We start from the raw sequence: 19,261 nt of genomic DNA, 5'->3' as shown, positions 1-19,261 counted from the left end.
GGTGGAGTCAGGGTTTTCTTTGAAGCAACAGACTGGCTAAACCCGCAGGCCCTTGTTGTCTGGTGATTAGTAGCCCACGCTCTCCCTGCCACTTTAGATCCGAGGTCAGGGAACACAAGCTCTCCTTTTGAAAGGGCTGTTTAGAGGTGAGGACAATCCACTGCTAACCAGCTGTAGCTAGAAGAAGAGCCTCCTTCACCCCTTTTTGGAGATATTGCTTCTGACTCCAGAATGCATCCAGTCCGCATCAGCAATTTGCCCTTGACTTCCTCTCGCTTGCCTGGGAAGAGCCAAACCAGCTCTCCCTGGTGGTCTAGTGGCTAGGATTCGGCGCTCTCACCGCCGCGGCCCGGGTTCGATTCCCGGTCAGGGAAAAATCTTCTTTCTCCACCCGAAGCCAGCAGGTTTTCTGCTTCTTTCAGAACACTGGTAGTAGCTGGACACCGTCGTCTGGGCTTCTGCCTAGCAGAGCTGAAAAAGGTTTCGCCATCCATCCCAATGGCTTTCTCAGCTCCAATCAGCATTGTGAACCTTTTCCAGCCTTTATACCCACCTGGCCAACTCAGCCAGCTTAATACAAACACAATGACGGTGACATGAAATGCGTCAACGCCAGTCTCTGCTGCTTGATGTCGGTCTCTTTCTGAGAAGCCACTTTCTCAAAACCTTTGCCGCTTTCTTCCCAGACTCTGTCGACCATAGCCAAAGATGCTCGGAGGCACACTTGATGACAGCATTGCATAAGTAATGGGACTTTGCCTTCTGGATAAACACCAGGTTACGAGTCAACTCCTTCTGATGCAGCCAGATGCTCTTGGGTGGAGTCGGCGTTTGATTTAAAGCAGCAGACTGGCTACACTAGCAGTTCCCTTGCTTTCTGGTGACTAGCATTAGCCAATCTCCAGACCTTGCCTTCTGGAACAATAAGATGTTAGAGGTCCACTCCTTCCCATGCACCGATAATATGCTGTTGGGTGGAGTCAGGGTTTTCTTTGAAGCAACAGACTGGCTAAACCCGCAGGCCCTTGTTGTCTGGTGATTAGTAGCCCACGCTCTCCCTGCCACTTTAGATCCGAGTTTAGGGAACACAAGCTCTCCTTTTGAAAGGGCTGTTTAGAGGTGAGGACAATCCACTGCTAACCAGCTGTAGCTAGAAGAAGAGCCTCCTTCACCCCTTTTTGGAGATATTGCTTCTGACTCCAGAATGCATCCACTCCGCATCAGCAATTTGCCCTTGACTTCCTCTCGCTTGCCTGGGAAGAGCCAAACCAGCTCTCCCTGGTGGTCTAGTGGCTAGGATTCGGCGCTCTCACCGCCGCGGCCCGGGTTCGATTCCCGGTCAGGGAAAAGTCTTCTTTCTCCACCCGAAGCCAGCAGGTTTTCTGCTTCTATTAGAACACTGGTAGTAGCTGGACACCGTCGTCTGGGCTTCTGCCTAGCAGAGCTGATAAAGGTTTCGCCATCCATCCCAATGGCTTTCTCAGCTCCAATCAGCATTGTGAACCTTTTCCAGCCTTTATACCCACCTGGCCAACTCAGCCAGCTTAATACAAACACAATGACGGTGACATGAAATGCGTCAACGCCAATCTCTGCTGCTTGATGTCGGTCTCTTTCTGAGAAGCCACTTTCTCAAAACCTTTGCCGCTTTCTTCCCAGACTCTGTCGACCATAGCCAAAGATGCTCGGAGGCACACTTGATGACAGCATTGCATAAGTAATGGGACTTTGCCTTCTGGATAAACACCAGGTTACGAGTCAACTCTTTCTGATGCAGCCAGATGCTCTTGGGTGGAGTCGGCGTTTGATTTAAAGCAACAGACTGGCTACACTAGCAGTTCCCTTGCTTTCTGGTGACTAGCATTAGCCAATCTCCAGACCTTGCCTTCTGGAACAATAAGATGTTAGAGGTCCACTCCTTCCCATGCACCGATAATATGCTGTTGGGTGGAGTCAGGGTTTTCTTTGAAGCAACAGACTGGCTAAACCCGCAGGCCCTTGTTGTCTGGTGATTAGTAGCCCACGCTCTCCCTGCCACTTTAGATCCGAGGTCAGGGAACACAAGCTCTCCTTTTGAAAGGGCTGTTTAGAGGTGAGGACAATCCACTGCTAACCAGCTGTAGCTAGAAGAAGAGCCTCCTTCACCCCTTTTTGGAGATATAGCTTCTGACTCCAGAATGCATCCACTCCGCATCAGCAATTTGCCCTTAACTTCCTCTCGCTTGCCTGGGAAGAGCCAAACCAGCTCTCCCTGGTGGTCTAGTGGCTAGGATTCGGTGCTCTCACCGCCGCGGCCCGGGTTCGATTCCCGGTCAGGGAAAAATCTTCTTTCTCCACCCAAAGCCAGCAGGTTTTCTGCTTCTTTCAGAACACTGGTAGTAGCTGGACACCGTCGTCTGGGCTTCTGCCTAGCAGAGCTGAAAAAGGTTTCGCCATCCATCCCAATGGCTTTCACAGCTCCCATCAGCATTGTGAACCTTTTCCAGCCTTTATACCCACCTGGCCAACTCAGCCAGCTTAATACAAACACAATGACGGTGACATGAAATGCGTCAACGCCAGTCTCTGCTGCTTGATGTCGGTCTCTTTCTGAGAAGCCACTTTCTCAAAACCTTTGCCGCTTTCTTCCCAGACTCTGTCGACCATAGCCAAAGATGCTCGGAGGCACACTTGATGACAGCATTGCATAAGTATTGGGACTTTGCCTTCTGGATAAACACCAGGTTACGAGTCAACTCCTTCTGATGCAGCCAGATGCTCTTGGGTGGAGTCGGCGTTTGATTTAAAGCAACAGACTGGCTACACTAGCAGTTCCCTTGCTTTCTGGTGACTAGCATTAGCCAATCTCCAGACCTTGCCTTCTGGAACAATAAGATGTTAGAGGTCCACTCCTTCCCATGCACCGATAATATGCTGTTGGGTGGAGTCAGGGTTTTCTTTGAAGCAACAGACTGGCTAAACCCGCAGGCCCTTGTTGTCTGGTGATTAGTAGCCCACGCTCTCCCTGCCACTTTAGATCCGAGGTCAGGGAACACAAGCTCTCCTTTTGAAAGGGCTGTTTAGAGGTGAGGACAATCCACTGCTAACCAGCTGTAGCTAGAAGAAGAGCCTCCTTCACCCCTTTTTGGAGATATTGCTTCTGACTCCAGAATGCATCCACTCCGCATCAGCAATTTGCCCTTGACTTCCTCTCGCTTGCCTGGGAAGAGCCAAACCAGCTCTCCCTGGTGGTCTAGTGGCTAGGATTCGGCGCTCTCACTGCCGCAGCCCGGGTTCGATTCTCGGTCAGGGAAAAATCTTCTTTCTCCACCCGAAGCCAGCAGGTTTTCTGCTTCTTTCAGAACACTGGTAGTAGCTGGACACCGTCGTCTGGGCTTCTGCCTAGCAGAGCTGATAAAGGTTTCGCCATCCCTCCCAATGGCTTTCTCAGCTCCAATCAGCACTGTGAACCTTTTCCAGCCTTTATACCCACCTGGCCAACTCAGCCAGCTTAATACAAACACAATGACGGTGACATGAAATGCGTCAACGCCAGTCTCTGCTGCTTGATGTCGGTCTCTTTCTGAGAAGCCACTTTCTCAAAACCTTTGCCCCTTTCTTCCCAGACTCTGTCGACCATGGCCAAAGATGCTCGGAGGCACACTTGATGACAGCATTGCATATGTAATGGGACTTTGCCTTCTGGATAAACACCAGGTTACGAGTCAACTCCTTCTGATGCAGCCAGATGCTCTTGGGTGGAGTCGGCGTTTGATTTAAAGCAACAGACTGGCTACATTAGTAGTTCCCTTGCTTTCTGGTGACTAGCATTAGCCAATCTCCAGACCTTGCCTTCTGGAACAATAAGATGTTATTGGTCCACTCCTTCCCATGCACCGATAATATGCTGTTGGGTGGAGTCAGGGTTTTCTTTGAAGCAACAGACTGGCTAAACCCGCAGGCCCTTGTTGTCTGGTGATTAGTAGCCCACGCTCTCCCTGCCACTTTAGATCCGAGGTCAGGGAACACAAGCTCTCCTTTTGAAAGGGCTGTTTAGAGGTGAGGACAATCCACTGCTAACCAGCTGTAGCTAGAAGAAGAGCCTCCTTCACCCCTTTTTGGAGATATTGCTTCTGACTCCAGAATGCATCCACTCCGCATCAGCAATTTGCCCTTGACTTCCTCTCGCTTGCCTGGGAAGAGCCAAACCAGCTCTCCCTGGTGGTCTAGTGGCTAGGATTCGGCGCTCTCACCGCCGCGGCCCGGGTTCGATTCCCGGTCAGGGAAAAATCTTCTTTCTCCACCCGAAGCCAGCAGGTTTTCTGCTTCTTTCAGAACACTGGTAGTAGCTGGACACCGTCGTCTGGGCTTCTGCCTAGCAGAGCTGAAAAAGGTTTCGCCATCCATCCCAATGGCTTTCTCAGCTCCAATCAGCATTGTGAACCTTTTCCAGCCTTTATACCCACCTGGCCAACTCAGCCAGCTTAATACAAACACAATGACGGTGACATGAAATGCGTCAACGCCAGTCTCTGCTGCTTGATGTCGGTCTCTTTCTGAGAAGCCACTTTCTCAAAACCTTTGCCCCTTTCTTCCCAGACTCTGTCGACCATAGCCAAAGATGCTCGGAGGCACACTTGATGACAGCATTGCATATGTAATGGGACTTTGCCTTCTGGATAAACACCAGGTTACGAGTCAACTCCTTCTGATGCAGCCAGATGCTCTTGGGTGGAGTCGGCGTTTGATTTAAAGCAACAGACTGGCTACACTAGTAGTTCCCTTGCTTTCTGGTGACTAGCATTAGCCAATCTCCAGACCTTGCCTTCTGGAACAATAAGATGTTAGAGGTCCACTCCTTCCCATGCACCGATAATATGCTGTTGGGTGGAGTCAGGGATTTCTTTGAAGCAACAGACTGGCTAAACCCGCAGGCCCTTGTTGTCTGGTGATTAGTAGCCCACGCTCTCCCTGCCACTTTAGATCCGAGGTCAGGGAACACAAGCTCTGCTTTTGAAAGGGCTGTTTAGAGGTGAGGACAATCCACTGCTAACCAGCTGTAGCTAGAAGAAGAGCCTCCTTCACCCCTTTTTGGAGATATTGCTTCTGACTCCAGAATGCATCCACTCCGCATCAGCAATTTGCCCTTGACTTCCTCTCGCTTGCCTGGGAAGAGCCAAACCAGCTCTCCCTGGTGGTCTAGTGGCTAGGATTTGGTGCTCTCACCACCGCGGCCCGGGTTCGATTCCCGGTCAGGGAAAAATCTTCTTTCTCCACCCGAAGCCAGCAGGTTTTCTGCTTCTTTCAGAACACTGGTAGTAGCTGGACACCGTCGTCTGGGCTTCTGCCTAGCAGAGCTGAAAAAGGTTTCGCCATCCATCCCAATGGCTTTCTCAGCTCCAATCAGCATTGTGAACCTTTTCCAGCCTTTATACCCACCTGGCCAACTCAGCCAGCTTAATACAAACACAATGACGGTGACATGAAATGCGTCAACGCCAGTCTCTGCTGCTTGATGTCGGTCTCTTTCTGAGAAGCCACTTTCTCAAAACCTTTGCCGCTTTCTTCCCAGACTCTGTCGACCATAGCCAAAGATGCTCGGAGGCACACTTGATGACAGCATTGCATATGTAATGGGACTTTGCCTTCTGGATAAACACCAGGTTACGAGTCAACTCCTTCTGATGCAGCCAGATGCTCTTGGGTGGAGTCGGCGTTTGATTTAAAGCAACAGACTGGCTACACTAGTAGTTCCCTTGCTTTCTGGTGACTAGCATTAGCCAATCTCCAGACCTTGCCTTCTGGAACAATAAGATGTTAGAGGTCCACTCCTTCCCATGCACCGATAATATGCTGTTGGGTGGAGTCAGGGTTTTCTTTGAAGCAACAGACTGGCTAAACCCGCAGGCCCTTGTTGTCTGGTGATTAGTAGCCCACGCTCTCCCTGCCACTTTAGATCCGAGGTCAGGGAACACAAGCTCTGCTTTTGAAAGGGCTGTTTAGAGGTGAGGACAATCCACTGCTAACCAGCTGTAGCTAGAAGAAGAGCCTCCTTCACCCCTTTTTGGAGATATTGCTTCTGACTCCAGAATGCATCCACTCCGCATCAGCAATTTGCCCTTGACTTCCTCTCGCTTGCCTGGGAAGAGCCAAACCAGCTCTCCCTGGTGGTCTAGTGGCTAGGATTCGGCGCTCTCACCGCCGCGGCCCGGGTTCGATTCCCGGTCAGGGAAAAATCTTCATTCTCCACCCGAAGCCAGCAGGTTTTCTGCTTCTTTCAGAACACTGGTAGTAGCTGGACACCGTCGTCTGGGCTTCTGCCTAGCAGAGCTGAAAAAGGTTTCGCCATCCATCCCAATGGCTTTCTCAGCTCCAATCAGCATTGTGAACCTTTTCCAGCCTTTATACCCACCTGGCCAACTCAGCCAGCTTAATACAAACACAATGACGGTGACATGAAATGCGTCAATGCCAGTCTCTGCTGCTTGATGTCGGTCTCTTTCTGAGAAGCCACTTTCTCAAAACCTTTGCCCCTTTCTTCCCAGACTCTGTCGACCATAGCCAAAGATGCTCGGAGGCACACTTGATGACAGCATTGCATATGTAATGGGACTTTGCCTTCTGGATAAACACCAGGTTACGAGTCAACTCCTTCTGATGCAGCCAGATGCTCTTGGGTGGAGTCGGCGTTTGATTTAAAGCAACAGACTGGCTACACTAGTAGTTCCCTTGCTTTCTGGTGACTAGCATTAGCCAATCTCCAGACCTTGCCTTCTGGAACAATAAGATGTTAGAGGTCCACTCCTTCCCATGCACCGATAATATGCTGTTGGGTGGAGTCAGGGTTTTCTTTGAAGCAACAGACTGGCTAAACCCGCAGGCCCTTGTTGTCTGGTGATTAGTAGCCCACGCTCTCCCTGCCACTTTAGATCCGAGGTCAGGGAACACAAGCTCTGCTTTTGAAAGGGCTGTTTAGAGGTGAGGACAATCCACTGCTAACCAGCTGTAGCTAGAAGAAGAGCCTCCTTCACCCCTTTTTGGAGATATTGCTTCTGACTCCAGAATGCATCCACTCCGCATCAGCAATTTGCCCTTGACTTCCTCTCGCTTGCCTGGGAAGAGCCAAACCAGCTCTCCCTGGTGGTCTAGTGGCTAGGATTTGGCGCTCTCACCGCCGCGGCCCGGGTTCGATTCCCGGTCAGGGAAAAATCTTCTTTCTCCACCCGAAGCCAGCAGGTTTTCTGCTTCTTTCAGAACACTGGTAGTAGCTGGACACCGTCGTCTGGGCTTCTGCCTAGCAGAGCTGAAAAAGGTTTCGCCATCCATCCCAATGGCTTTCTCAGCTCCAATCAGCATTGTGAACCTTTTCCAGCCTTTATACCCACCTGGCCAACTCAGCCAGCTTAATACAAACACAATGACGGTGACATGAAATGCGTCAACGCCAATCTCTGCTGCTTGATGTCGGTCTCTTTCTGAGAAGCCACTTTCTCAAAACCTTTGCCGCTTTCTTCCCAGACTCTGTCGACCATAGCCAAAGATGCTCGGAGGCACACTTGATGACAGCATTGCATAAGTAATGGGACTTTGCCTTCTGGATAAACACCAGGTTACGAGTCAACTCTTTCTGATGCAGCCAGATGCTCTTGGGTGGAGTCGGCGTTTGATTTAAAGCAACAGACTGGCTACACTAGCAGTTCCCTTGCTTTCTGGTGACTAGCATTAGCCAATCTCCAGACCTTGCCTTCTGGAACAATAAGATGTTAGAGGTCCACTCCTTCCCATGCACCGATAATATGCTGTTGGGTGGAGTCAGGGTTTTCTTTGAAGCAACAGACTGGCTAAACCCGCAGGCCCTTGTTGTCTGGTGATTAGTAGCCCACGCTCTCCCTGCCACTTTAGATCCGAGGTCAGGGAACACAAGCTCTCCTTTTGAAAGGGCTGTTTAGAGGTGAGGACAATCCACTGCTAACCAGCTGTAGCTAGAAGAAGAGCCTCCTTCACCCCTTTTTGGAGATATAGCTTCTGACTCCAGAATGCATCCACTCCGCATCAGCAATTTGCCCTTAACTTCCTCTCGCTTGCCTGGGAAGAGCCAAACCAGCTCTCCCTGGTGGTCTAGTGGCTAGGATTCGGTGCTCTCACCGCCGCGGCCCGGGTTCGATTCCCGGTCAGGGAAAAATCTTCTTTCTCCACCCAAAGCCAGCAGGTTTTCTGCTTCTTTCAGAACACTGGTAGTAGCTGGACACCGTCGTCTGGGCTTCTGCCTAGCAGAGCTGAAAAAGGTTTCGCCATCCATCCCAATGGCTTTCTCAGCTCCCATCAGCATTGTGAACCTTTTCCAGCCTTTATACCCACCTGGCCAACTCAGCCAGCTTAATACAAACACAATGACGGTGACATGAAATGCGTCAACGCCAGTCTCTGCTGCTTGATGTCGGTCTCTTTCTGAGAAGCCACTTTCTCAAAACCTTTGCCGCTTTCTTCCCAGACTCTGTCGACCATAGCCAAAGATGCTCGGAGGCACACTTGATGACAGCATTGCATAAGTATTGGGACTTTGCCTTCTGGATAAACACCAGGTTACGAGTCAACTCCTTCTGATGCAGCCAGATGCTCTTGGGTGGAGTCGGCGTTTGATTTAAAGCAACAGACTGGCTACACTAGCAGTTCCCTTGCTTTCTGGTGACTAGCATTAGCCAATCTCCAGACCTTGCCTTCTGGAACAATAAGATGTTAGAGGTCCACTCCTTCCCATGCACCGATAATATGCTGTTGGGTGGAGTCAGGGTTTTCTTTGAAGCAACAGACTGGCTAAACCCGCAGGCCCTTGTTGTCTGGTGATTAGTAGCCCACGCTCTCCCTGCCACTTTAGATCCGAGGTCAGGGAACACAAGCTCTCCTTTTGAAAGGGCTGTTTAGAGGTGAGGACAATCCACTGCTAACCAGCTGTAGCTAGAAGAAGAGCCTCCTTCACCCCTTTTTGGAGATATTGCTTCTGACTCCAGAATGCATCCACTCCGCATCAGCAATTTGCCCTTGACTTCCTCTCGCTTGCCTGGGAAGAGCCAAACCAGCTCTCCCTGGTGGTCTAGTGGCTAGGATTCGGCGCTCTCACTGCCGCAGCCCGGGTTCGATTCTCGGTCAGGGAAAAATCTTCTTTCTCCACCCGAAGCCAGCAGGTTTTCTGCTTCTTTCAGAACACTGGTAGTAGCTGGACACCGTCGTCTGGGCTTCTGCCTAGCAGAGCTGATAAAGGTTTCGCCATCCCTCCCAATGGCTTTCTCAGCTCCAATCAGCACTGTGAACCTTTTCCAGCCTTTATACCCACCTGGCCAACTCAGCCAGCTTAATACAAACACAATGACGGTGACATGAAATGCGTCAACGCCAGTCTCTGCTGCTTGATGTCGGTCTCTTTCTGAGAAGCCACTTTCTCAAAACCTTTGCCCCTTTCTTCCCAGACTCTGTCGACCATGGCCAAAGATGCTCGGAGGCACACTTGATGACAGCATTGCATATGTAATGGGACTTTGCCTTCTGGATAAACACCAGGTTACGAGTCAACTCCTTCTGATGCAGCCAGATGCTCTTGGGTGGAGTCGGCGTTTGATTTAAAGCAACAGACTGGCTACATTAGTAGTTCCCTTGCTTTCTGGTGACTAGCATTAGCCAATCTCCAGACCTTGCCTTCTGGAACAATAAGATGTTATTGGTCCACTCCTTCCCATGCACCGATAATATGCTGTTGGGTGGAGTCAGGGTTTTCTTTGAAGCAACAGACTGGCTAAACCCGCAGGCCCTTGTTGTCTGGTGATTAGTAGCCCACGCTCTCCCTGCCACTTTAGATCCGAGGTCAGGGAACACAAGCTCTCCTTTTGAAAGGGCTGTTTAGAGGTGAGGACAATCCACTGCTAACCAGCTGTAGCTAGAAGAAGAGCCTCCTTCACCCCTTTTTGGAGATATTGCTTCTGACTCCAGAATGCATCCACTCCGCATCAGCAATTTGCCCTTGACTTCCTCTCGCTTGCCTGGGAAGAGCCAAACCAGCTCTCCCTGGTGGTCTAGTGGCTAGGATTCGGCGCTCTCACCGCCGCGGCCCGGGTTCGATTCCCGGTCAGGGAAAAATCTTCTTTCTCCACCCGAAGCCAGCAGGTTTTCTGCTTCTTTCAGAACACTGGTAGTAGCTGGACACCGTCGTCTGGGCTTCTGCCTAGCAGAGCTGAAAAAGGTTTCGCCATCCATCCCAATGGCTTTCTCAGCTCCAATCAGCATTGTGAACCTTTTCCAGCCTTTATACCCACCTGGCCAACTCAGCCAGCTTAATACAAACACAATGACGGTGACATGAAATGCGTCAACGCCAGTCTCTGCTGCTTGATGTCGGTCTCTTTCTGAGAAGCCACTTTCTCAAAACCTTTGCCCCTTTCTTCCCAGACTCTGTCGACCATAGCCAAAGATGCTCGGAGGCACACTTGATGACAGCATTGCATATGTAATGGGACTTTGCCTTCTGGATAAACACCAGGTTACGAGTCAACTCCTTCTGATGCAGCCAGATGCTCTTGGGTGGAGTCGGCGTTTGATTTAAAGCAACAGACTGGCTACACTAGTAGTTCCCTTGCTTTCTGGTGACTAGCATTAGCCAATCTCCAGACCTTGCCTTCTGGAACAATAAGATGTTAGAGGTCCACTCCTTCCCATGCACCGATAATATGCTGTTGGGTGGAGTCAGGGATTTCTTTGAAGCAACAGACTGGCTAAACCCGCAGGCCCTTGTTGTCTGGTGATTAGTAGCCCACGCTCTCCCTGCCACTTTAGATCCGAGGTCAGGGAACACAAGCTCTGCTTTTGAAAGGGCTGTTTAGAGGTGAGGACAATCCACTGCTAACCAGCTGTAGCTAGAAGAAGAGCCTCCTTCACCCCTTTTTGGAGATATTGCTTCTGACTCCAGAATGCATCCACTCCGCATCAGCAATTTGCCCTTGACTTCCTCTCGCTTGCCTGGGAAGAGCCAAACCAGCTCTCCCTGGTGGTCTAGTGGCTAGGATTTGGTGCTCTCACCACCGCGGCCCGGGTTCGATTCCCGGTCAGGGAAAAATCTTCTTTCTCCACCCGAAGCCAGCAGGTTTTCTGCTTCTTTCAGAACACTGGTAGTAGCTGGACACCGTCGTCTGGGCTTCTGCCTAGCAGAGCTGAAAAAGGTTTCGCCATCCATCCCAATGGCTTTCTCAGCTCCAATCAGCATTGTGAACCTTTTCCAGCCTTTATACCCACCTGGCCAACTCAGCCAGCTTAATACAAACACAATGACGGTGACATGAAATGCGTCAACGCCAGTCTCTGCTGCTTGATGTCGGTCTCTTTCTGAGAAGCCACTTTCTCAAAACCTTTGCCGCTTTCTTCCCAGACTCTGTCGACCATAGCCAAAGATGCTCGGAGGCACACTTGATGACAGCATTGCATATGTAATGGGACTTTGCCTTCTGGATAAACACCAGGTTACGAGTCAACTCCTTCTGATGCAGCCAGATGCTCTTGGGTGGAGTCGGCGTTTGATTTAAAGCAACAGACTGGCTACACTAGTAGTTCCCTTGCTTTCTGGTGACTAGCATTAGCCAATCTCCAGACCTTGCCTTCTGGAACAATAAGATGTTAGAGGTCCACTCCTTCCCATGCACCGATAATATGCTGTTGGGTGGAGTCAGGGTTTTCTTTGAAGCAACAGACTGGCTAAACCCGCAGGCCCTTGTTGTCTGGTGATTAGTAGCCCACGCTCTCCCTGCCACTTTAGATCCGAGGTCAGGGAACACAAGCTCTGCTTTTGAAAGGGCTGTTTAGAGGTGAGGACAATCCACTGCTAACCAGCTGTAGCTAGAAGAAGAGCCTCCTTCACCCCTTTTTGGAGATATTGCTTCTGACTCCAGAATGCATCCACTCCGCATCAGCAATTTGCCCTTGACTTCCTCTCGCTTGCCTGGGAAGAGCCAAACCAGCTCTCCCTGGTGGTCTAGTGGCTAGGATTCGGCGCTCTCACCGCCGCGGCCCGGGTTCGATTCCCGGTCAGGGAAAAATCTTCATTCTCCACCCGAAGCCAGCAGGTTTTCTGCTTCTTTCAGAACACTGGTAGTAGCTGGACACCGTCGTCTGGGCTTCTGCCTAGCAGAGCTGAAAAAGGTTTCGCCATCCATCCCAATGGCTTTCTCAGCTCCAATCAGCATTGTGAACCTTTTCCAGCCTTTATACCCACCTGGCCAACTCAGCCAGCTTAATACAAACACAATGACGGTGACATGAAATGCGTCAATGCCAGTCTCTGCTGCTTGATGTCGGTCTCTTTCTGAGAAGCCACTTTCTCAAAACCTTTGCCCCTTTCTTCCCAGACTCTGTCGACCATAGCCAAAGATGCTCGGAGGCACACTTGATGACAGCATTGCATATGTAATGGGACTTTGCCTTCTGGATAAACACCAGGTTACGAGTCAACTCCTTCTGATGCAGCCAGATGCTCTTGGGTGGAGTCGGCGTTTGATTTAAAGCAACAGACTGGCTACACTAGTAGTTCCCTTGCTTTCTGGTGACTAGCATTAGCCAATCTCCAGACCTTGCCTTCTGGAACAATAAGATGTTAGAGGTCCACTCCTTCCCATGCACCGATAATATGCTGTTGGGTGGAGTCAGGGTTTTCTTTGAAGCAACAGACTGGCTAAACCCGCAGGCCCTTGTTGTCTGGTGATTAGTAGCCCACGCTCTCCCTGCCACTTTAGATCCGAGGTCAGGGAACACAAGCTCTGCTTTTGAAAGGGCTGTTTAGAGGTGAGGACAATCCACTGCTAACCAGCTGTAGCTAGAAGAAGAGCCTCCTTCACCCCTTTTTGGAGATATTGCTTCTGACTCCAGAATGCATCCACTCCGCATCAGCAATTTGCCCTTGACTTCCTCTCGCTTGCCTGGGAAGAGCCAAACCAGCTCTCCCTGGTGGTCTAGTGGCTAGGATTTGGCGCTCTCACCGCCGCGGCCCGGGTTCGATTCCCGGTCAGGGAAAAATCTTCTTTCTCCACCCGAAGCCAGCAGGTTTTCTGCTTCTTTCAGAACACTGGTAGTAGCTGGACACCGTCGTCTGGGCTTCTGCCTAGCAGAGCTGAAAAAGGTTTCGCCATCCATCCCAATGGCTTTCTCAGCTCCAATCAGCATTGTGAACCTTTTCCAGCCTTTATACCCACCTGGCCAACTCAGCCAGCTTAATACAAACACAATGACGGTGACATGAAATGCGTCAACGCCAATCTCTGCTGCTTGATGTCGGTCTCTTTCTGAGAAGCCACTTTCTCAAAACCTTTGCCGCTTTCTTCCCAGACTCTGTCGACCATAGCCAAAGATGCTCGGAGGCACACTTGATGACAGCATTGCATAAGTAATGGGACTTTGCCTTCTGGATAAACACCAGGTTACGAGTCAACTCTTTCTGATGCAGCCAGATGCTCTTGGGTGGAGTCGGCGTTTGATTTAAAGCAACAGACTGGCTACACTAGCAGTTCCCTTGCTTTCTGGTGACTAGCATTAGCCAATCTCCAGACCTTGCCTTCTGGAACAATAAGATGTTAGAGGTCCACTCCTTCCCATGCACCGATAATATGCTGTTGGGTGGAGTCAGGGTTTTCTTTGAAGCAACAGACTGGCTAAACCCGCAGGCCCTTGTTGTCTGGTGATTAGTAGCCCACGCTCTCCCTGCCACTTTAGATCCGAGGTCAGGGAACACAAGCTCTCCTTTTGAAAGGGCTGTTTAGAGGTGAGGACAATCCACTGCTAACCAGCTGTAGCTAGAAGAAGAGCCTCCTTCACCCCTTTTTGGAGATATAGCTTCTGACTCCAGAATGCATCCACTCCGCATCAGCAATTTGCCCTTAACTTCCTCTCGCTTGCCTGGGAAGAGCCAAACCAGCTCTCCCTGGTGGTCTAGTGGCTAGGATTTGGTGCTCTCACCGCCGCGGCCCGGGTTCGATTCCCGGTCAGGGAAAAATCTTCTTTCTCCACCCGAAGCCAGCAGGTTTTCTGCTTCTTTCAGAACACGGGTAGTAGCTGGACACCGTTGTCTGGGCTTCTGCCTAGCAGAGCTGAAAAAGGTTTCGCCATCCATCCCAATGGCTTTCTCAGCTCCCATCAGCATTGTGAACCTTTTCCAGCCTTTATACCCACCTGGCCAACTCAGCCAGCTTAATACAAACACAATGACGGTGACATGAAATGCGTCAACGCCAGTCTCTGCTGCTTGATGTCGGTCTCTTTCTGAGAAGCCACTTTCTCAAAACCTTTGCCGCTTTCTTCCCAGACTCTGTCGACCATAGCCATAGATGCTCGGAGGCACACTTGATGACAGCATTGCATAAGTAATGGGACTTTGCCTTCTGGATAAACACCAGGTTACGAGTCTACTCCTTCTGATGCAGCCAGATGCTCTTGGGTGGAGTCGGCGTTTGATTTAAAGCAACAGACTGGCTACTCTAGCAGTTCCCTTGCTTTCTGGTGACTAGCATTAGCCAATCTCCAGACCTTGCCTTCTGGAACAATAAGATGTTAGAGGTCCACTCCTTCCCATGCACCGATAATATGCTGTTGGGTGGAGTCAGGGTTTTCTTTGAAGCAACAGACTGGCTAAACCCGCAGGCCCTTGTTGTCTGGTGATTAGTAGCCCACGCTCTCCCTGCCACTTTAGATCCGAGGTCAGGGAACACAAGCTCTGCTTTTGAAAGGGCTGTTTAGAGGTGAGGACAATCCACTGCTAACCAGCTGTAGCTAGAAGAAGAGCCTCCTTCACCCCTTTTTGGAGATATTGCTTCTGACTCCAGAATGCATCCACTCCGCATCAGCAATTTGCCCTTGACTTCCTCTCGCTTGCCTGGGAAGAGCCAAACCAGCTCTCCCTGGTGGTCTAGTGGCTAGGATTCGGCGCTCTCACCGCCGCGGCCCGGGTTCGATTCCCGGTCAGGGAAAAATCTTCATTCTCCACCCGAAGCCAGCAGGTTTTCTGCTTCTTTCAGAACACTGGTAGTAGCTGGACACCGTCGTCTGGGCTTCTGCCTAGCAGAGCTGAAAAAGGTTTCGCCATCCATCCCAATGGCTTTCTCAGCTCCAATCAGCATTGTGAACCTTTTCCAGCCTTTATACCCACCTGGCCAACTCAGCCAGCTTAATACAAACACAATGACGGTGACATGAAATGCGTCAACGCCAGTCTCTGCTGCTTGATGTCGGTCTCTTTCTGAGAAGCCACTTTCTCAAAACCTTTGCCCCTTTCTTCCCAGACTCTGTCGACCATAGCCAAAGATGCTCGGAGGCACACTTGATGACAGCATTGCATATGTAATGGGACTTTGCCTTCTGGATAAACACCAGGTTACGAGTCAACTCCTTCTGATGCAGCCAGATGCTCTTGGGTGGAGTCGGCGTTTGATTTAAAGCAACAGACTGGCTACACTAGTAGTTCCCTTGCTTTCTGGTGACTAGCATTAGCCAATCTCCAGACCTTGCCTTCTGGAACAATAAGATGTTAGAGGTCCACTCCTTCCCATGCACCGATAATATGCTGTTGGGTGGAGTCAGGGTTTTCTTTGAAGCAACAGACTGGCTAAACCCGCAGGCCCTTGTTGTCTGGTGATTAGTAGCCCACGCTCTCCCTGCCACTTTAGATCCGAGGTCAGGGAACACAAGCTCTGCTTTTGAAAGGGCTGTTTAGAGGTGAGGACAATCCACTGCTAACCAGCTGTAGCTAGAAGAAGAGCCTCCTTCACCCCTTTTTGGAGATATTGCTTCTGACTCCAGAATGCATCCACTCCGCATCAGCAATTTGCCCTTGACTTCCTCTCGCTTGCCTGGGAAGAGCCAAACCAGCTCTCCCTGGTGGTCTAGTGGCTAGGATTCGGCGCTCTCACCGCCGCGGCCCGGGTTCGATTCCCGGTCAGGGAAAAATCTTCTTTCTCCACCCGAAGCCAGCAGGTTTTCTGCTTCTTTCAGAACACTGGTAGTAGCTGGACACCGTCGTCTGGGCTTCTGCCTAGCAGAGCTGAAAAAGGTTTCGCCATCCATCCCAATGGCTTTCTCAGCTCCAATAAGCATTGTGAACCTTTTCCAGCCTTTATACCCACCTGGCCAACTCAGCCAGCTTAATACAAACACAATGACGGTGACATGAAATGCGTCAACGCCAGTCTCTGCTGCTTGATGTCGGTCTCTTTCTGAGAAGCCACTTTCTCAAAACCTTTGCCCCTTTCTTCCCAGACTCTGTCGACCATAGCCAAAGATGCTTGGAGGCACACTTGATGACAGCATTGCATATGTAATGGGACTTTGCCTTCTGGATAAACACCAGGTTACGAGTCAACTCCTTCTGATGCAGCCAGATGCTCTTGGGTGGAGTCGGCGTTTGATTTAAAGCAACAGACTGGCTACACTAGTAGTTCCCTTGCTTTCTGGTGACTAGCATTAGCCAATCTCCAGACCTTGCCTTCTGGAACAATAAGATGTTAGAGGTCCACTCCTTCCCATGCACCGATAATATGCTGTTGGGTGGAGTCAGGGTTTTCTTTGAAGCAACAGACTGGCTAAACCCGCAGGCCCTTGTTGTCTGGTGATTAGTAGCCCACGCTCTCCCTGCCACTTTAGATCCGAGGTCAGGGAACACAAGCTCTCCTTTTGAAAGGGCTGTTTAGAGGTGAGGACAATCCACTGCTAACCAGCTGTAGCTAGAAGAAGAGCCTCCTTCACCCCTTTTTGGAGATATTGCTTCTGACTCCAGAATGCATCCACTCCGCATCAGCAATTTGCCCTTGACTTCCTCTCGCTTGCCTGGGAAGAGCCAAACCAGCTCTCCCTGGTGGTCTAGTGGCTAGGATTTGGCGCTCTCACCGCCGCGGCCCGGGTTCGATTCCCGGTCAGGGAAAAATCTTCTTTCTCCACCCGAAGCCAGCAGGTTTTCTGCTTCTTTCAGAACACTGGTAGTAGCTGGACACCGTCGTCTGGGCTTCTGCCTAGCAGAGCTGAAAAAGGTTTCGCCATCCATCCCAATGGCTTTCTCAGCTCCAATCAGCATTGTGAACCTTTTCCAGCCTTTATACCCACCTGGCCAACTCAGCCAGCTTAATACAAACACAATGACGGTGACATGAAATGCGTCAACGCCAATCTCTGCTGCTTGATGTCGGTCTCTTTCTGAGAAGCCACTTTCTCAAAACCTTTGCCGCTTTCTTCCCAGACTCTGTCGACCATAGCCAAAGATGCTCGGAGGCACACTTGATGACAGCATTGCATAAGTAATGGGACTTTGCCTTCTGGATAAACACCAGGTTACGAGTCAACTCTTTCTGATGCAGCCAGATGCTCTTGGGTGGAGTCGGCGTTTGATTTAAAGCAACAGACTGGCTACACTAGCAGTTCCCTTGCTTTCTGGTGACTAGCATTAGCCAATCTCCAGACCTTGCCTTCTGGAACAATAAGATGTTAGAGGTCCACTCCTTCCCATGCACCGATAATATGCTGTTGGGTGGAGTCAGGGTTTTCTTTGAAGCAACAGACTGGCTAAACCCGCAGGCCCTTGTTGTCTGGTGATTAGTAGCCCACGCTCTCCCTGCCACTTTAGATCCGAGGTCAGGGAACACAAGCTCTCCTTTTGAAAGGGCTGTTTAGAGGTGAGGACAATCCACTGCTAACCAGCTGTAGCTAGAAGAAGAGCCTCCTTCACCCCTTTTTGGAGATATAGCTTCTGACTCCAGAATGCATCCACTCCGCATCAGCAATTTGCCCTTAACTTCCTCTCGCTTGCCTGGGAAGAGCCAAACCAGCTCTCCCTGGTGGTCTAGTGGCTAGGATTTGGTGCTCTCACCGCCGCGGCCCGGGTTCGATTCCCGGTCAGGGAAAAATCTTCTTTCTCCACCCGAAGCCAGCAGGTTTTCTGCTTCTTTCAGAACACGGGTAGTAGCTGGACACCGTTGTCTGGGCTTCTGCCTAGCAGAGCTGAAAAAGGTTTCGCCATCCATCCCAATGGCTTTCTCAGCTCCCATCAGCATTGTGAACCTTTTCCAGCCTTTATACCCACCTGGCCAACTCAGCCAGCTTAATACAAACACAATGACGGTGACATGAAATGCGTCAACGCCAGTCTCTGCTGCTTGATGTCGGTCTCTTTCTGAGAAGCCACTTTCTCAAAACCTTTGCCGCTTTCTTCCCAGACTCTGTCGACCATAGCCATAGATGCTCGGAGGCACACTTGATGACAGCATTGCATAAGTAATGGGACTTTGCCTTCTGGATAAACACCAGGTTACGAGTCTACTCCTTCTGATGCAGCCAGATGCTCTTGGGTGGAGTCGGCGTTTGATTTAAAGCAACAGACTGGCTACTCTAGCAGTTCCCTTGCTTTCTGGTGACTAGCATTAGCCAATCTCCAGACCTTGCCTTCTGGAACAATAAGATGTTAGAGGTCCACTCCTTCCCATGCACCGATAATATGCTGTTGGGTGGAGTCAGGGTTTTCTTTGAAGCAACAGACTGGCTAAACCCGCAGGCCCTTGTTGTCTGGTGATTAGTAGCCCACGCTCTCCCTGCCACTTTAGATCCGAGGTCAGGGAACACAAGCTCTGCTTTTGAAAGGGCTGTTTAGAGGTGAGGACAATCCACTGCTAACCAGCTGTAGCTAGAAGAAGAGCCTCCTTCACCCCTTTTTGGAGATATTGCTTCTGACTCCAGAATGCATCCACTCCGCATCAGCAATTTGCCCTTGACTTCCTCTCGCTTGCCTGGGAAGAGCCAAACCAGCTCTCCCTGGTGGTCTAGTGGCTAGGATTCGGCGCTCTCACCGCCGCGGCCCGGGTTCGATTCCCGGTCAGGGAAAAATCTTCATTCTCCACCCGAAGCCAGCAGGTTTTCTGCTTCTTTCAGAACACTGGTAGTAGCTGGACACCGTCGTCTGGGCTTCTGCCTAGCAGAGCTGAAAAAGGTTTCGCCATCCATCCCAATGGCTTTCTCAGCTCCAATCAGCATTGTGAACCTTTTCCAGCCTTTATACCCACCTGGCCAACTCAGCCAGCTTAATACAAACACAATGACGGTGACATGAAATGCGTCAACGCCAGTCTCTGCTGCTTGATGTCGGTCTCTTTCTGAGAAGCCACTTTCTCAAAACCTTTGCCCCTTTCTTCCCAGACTCTGTCGACCATAGCCAAAGATGCTCGGAGGCACACTTGATGACAGCATTGCATATGTAATGGGACTTTGCCTTCTGGATAAACAC

The 19,261-nt window shown here is 50.6% G+C and overlaps 18 non-coding genes across 18 annotated transcripts; all 18 read left to right on the top strand.

Moving 5' to 3' along the window:
• Nucleotides 1–302: 302 nt before the first annotated feature.
• On the top strand, nucleotides 303–374 carry TRNAE-CUC (transfer RNA glutamic acid (anticodon CUC)). Its single transcript has one exon. It is a non-coding gene; the product is annotated as a tRNA-Glu (tRNA).
• Nucleotides 375–1,275: 901 nt separating this feature from the next.
• On the top strand, nucleotides 1,276–1,347 carry TRNAE-CUC (transfer RNA glutamic acid (anticodon CUC)). Its single transcript has one exon. It is a non-coding gene; the product is annotated as a tRNA-Glu (tRNA).
• Nucleotides 1,348–2,248: 901 nt separating this feature from the next.
• On the top strand, nucleotides 2,249–2,320 carry TRNAE-CUC (transfer RNA glutamic acid (anticodon CUC)). The gene has a single exon. It is a non-coding gene; the product is annotated as a tRNA-Glu (tRNA).
• A 1,874-nt stretch (nucleotides 2,321–4,194) lies between these two features.
• On the top strand, nucleotides 4,195–4,266 carry TRNAE-CUC (transfer RNA glutamic acid (anticodon CUC)). The gene has a single exon. It is a non-coding gene; the product is annotated as a tRNA-Glu (tRNA).
• A 901-nt stretch (nucleotides 4,267–5,167) lies between these two features.
• Nucleotides 5,168–5,239, top strand: TRNAE-CUC (transfer RNA glutamic acid (anticodon CUC)). Its single transcript has one exon. It is a non-coding gene; the product is annotated as a tRNA-Glu (tRNA).
• A 901-nt stretch (nucleotides 5,240–6,140) lies between these two features.
• Nucleotides 6,141–6,212, top strand: TRNAE-CUC (transfer RNA glutamic acid (anticodon CUC)). The gene has a single exon. It is a non-coding gene; the product is annotated as a tRNA-Glu (tRNA).
• Nucleotides 6,213–7,113: 901 nt separating this feature from the next.
• On the top strand, nucleotides 7,114–7,185 carry TRNAE-CUC (transfer RNA glutamic acid (anticodon CUC)). Its single transcript has one exon. It is a non-coding gene; the product is annotated as a tRNA-Glu (tRNA).
• A 901-nt stretch (nucleotides 7,186–8,086) lies between these two features.
• TRNAE-CUC (transfer RNA glutamic acid (anticodon CUC)) lies at nucleotides 8,087–8,158 on the top strand. Its single transcript has one exon. It is a non-coding gene; the product is annotated as a tRNA-Glu (tRNA).
• Nucleotides 8,159–10,032: 1,874 nt separating this feature from the next.
• Nucleotides 10,033–10,104, top strand: TRNAE-CUC (transfer RNA glutamic acid (anticodon CUC)). Its single transcript has one exon. It is a non-coding gene; the product is annotated as a tRNA-Glu (tRNA).
• A 901-nt stretch (nucleotides 10,105–11,005) lies between these two features.
• On the top strand, nucleotides 11,006–11,077 carry TRNAE-CUC (transfer RNA glutamic acid (anticodon CUC)). Its single transcript has one exon. It is a non-coding gene; the product is annotated as a tRNA-Glu (tRNA).
• A 901-nt stretch (nucleotides 11,078–11,978) lies between these two features.
• TRNAE-CUC (transfer RNA glutamic acid (anticodon CUC)) lies at nucleotides 11,979–12,050 on the top strand. The gene has a single exon. It is a non-coding gene; the product is annotated as a tRNA-Glu (tRNA).
• Nucleotides 12,051–12,951: 901 nt separating this feature from the next.
• On the top strand, nucleotides 12,952–13,023 carry TRNAE-CUC (transfer RNA glutamic acid (anticodon CUC)). The gene has a single exon. It is a non-coding gene; the product is annotated as a tRNA-Glu (tRNA).
• Nucleotides 13,024–13,924: 901 nt separating this feature from the next.
• Nucleotides 13,925–13,996, top strand: TRNAE-CUC (transfer RNA glutamic acid (anticodon CUC)). The gene has a single exon. It is a non-coding gene; the product is annotated as a tRNA-Glu (tRNA).
• Nucleotides 13,997–14,897: 901 nt separating this feature from the next.
• TRNAE-CUC (transfer RNA glutamic acid (anticodon CUC)) lies at nucleotides 14,898–14,969 on the top strand. The gene has a single exon. It is a non-coding gene; the product is annotated as a tRNA-Glu (tRNA).
• Nucleotides 14,970–15,870: 901 nt separating this feature from the next.
• TRNAE-CUC (transfer RNA glutamic acid (anticodon CUC)) lies at nucleotides 15,871–15,942 on the top strand. Its single transcript has one exon. It is a non-coding gene; the product is annotated as a tRNA-Glu (tRNA).
• A 901-nt stretch (nucleotides 15,943–16,843) lies between these two features.
• TRNAE-CUC (transfer RNA glutamic acid (anticodon CUC)) lies at nucleotides 16,844–16,915 on the top strand. The gene has a single exon. It is a non-coding gene; the product is annotated as a tRNA-Glu (tRNA).
• A 901-nt stretch (nucleotides 16,916–17,816) lies between these two features.
• TRNAE-CUC (transfer RNA glutamic acid (anticodon CUC)) lies at nucleotides 17,817–17,888 on the top strand. Its single transcript has one exon. It is a non-coding gene; the product is annotated as a tRNA-Glu (tRNA).
• A 901-nt stretch (nucleotides 17,889–18,789) lies between these two features.
• Nucleotides 18,790–18,861, top strand: TRNAE-CUC (transfer RNA glutamic acid (anticodon CUC)). Its single transcript has one exon. It is a non-coding gene; the product is annotated as a tRNA-Glu (tRNA).
• Nucleotides 18,862–19,261: the final 400 nt, after the last annotated feature.

The sequence above is a fragment of the Staurois parvus genome, unplaced genomic scaffold (assembly GCF_062004578.1).
Source record: "Staurois parvus isolate SC_StPar_1 unplaced genomic scaffold, SC_StPar_1.0 ptg001181l, whole genome shotgun sequence".
Classification (NCBI taxonomy): Eukaryota; Metazoa; Chordata; class Amphibia; order Anura; family Ranidae; genus Staurois; species Staurois parvus.
This window is presented reverse-complemented; position numbering and strand designations above follow the sequence as displayed.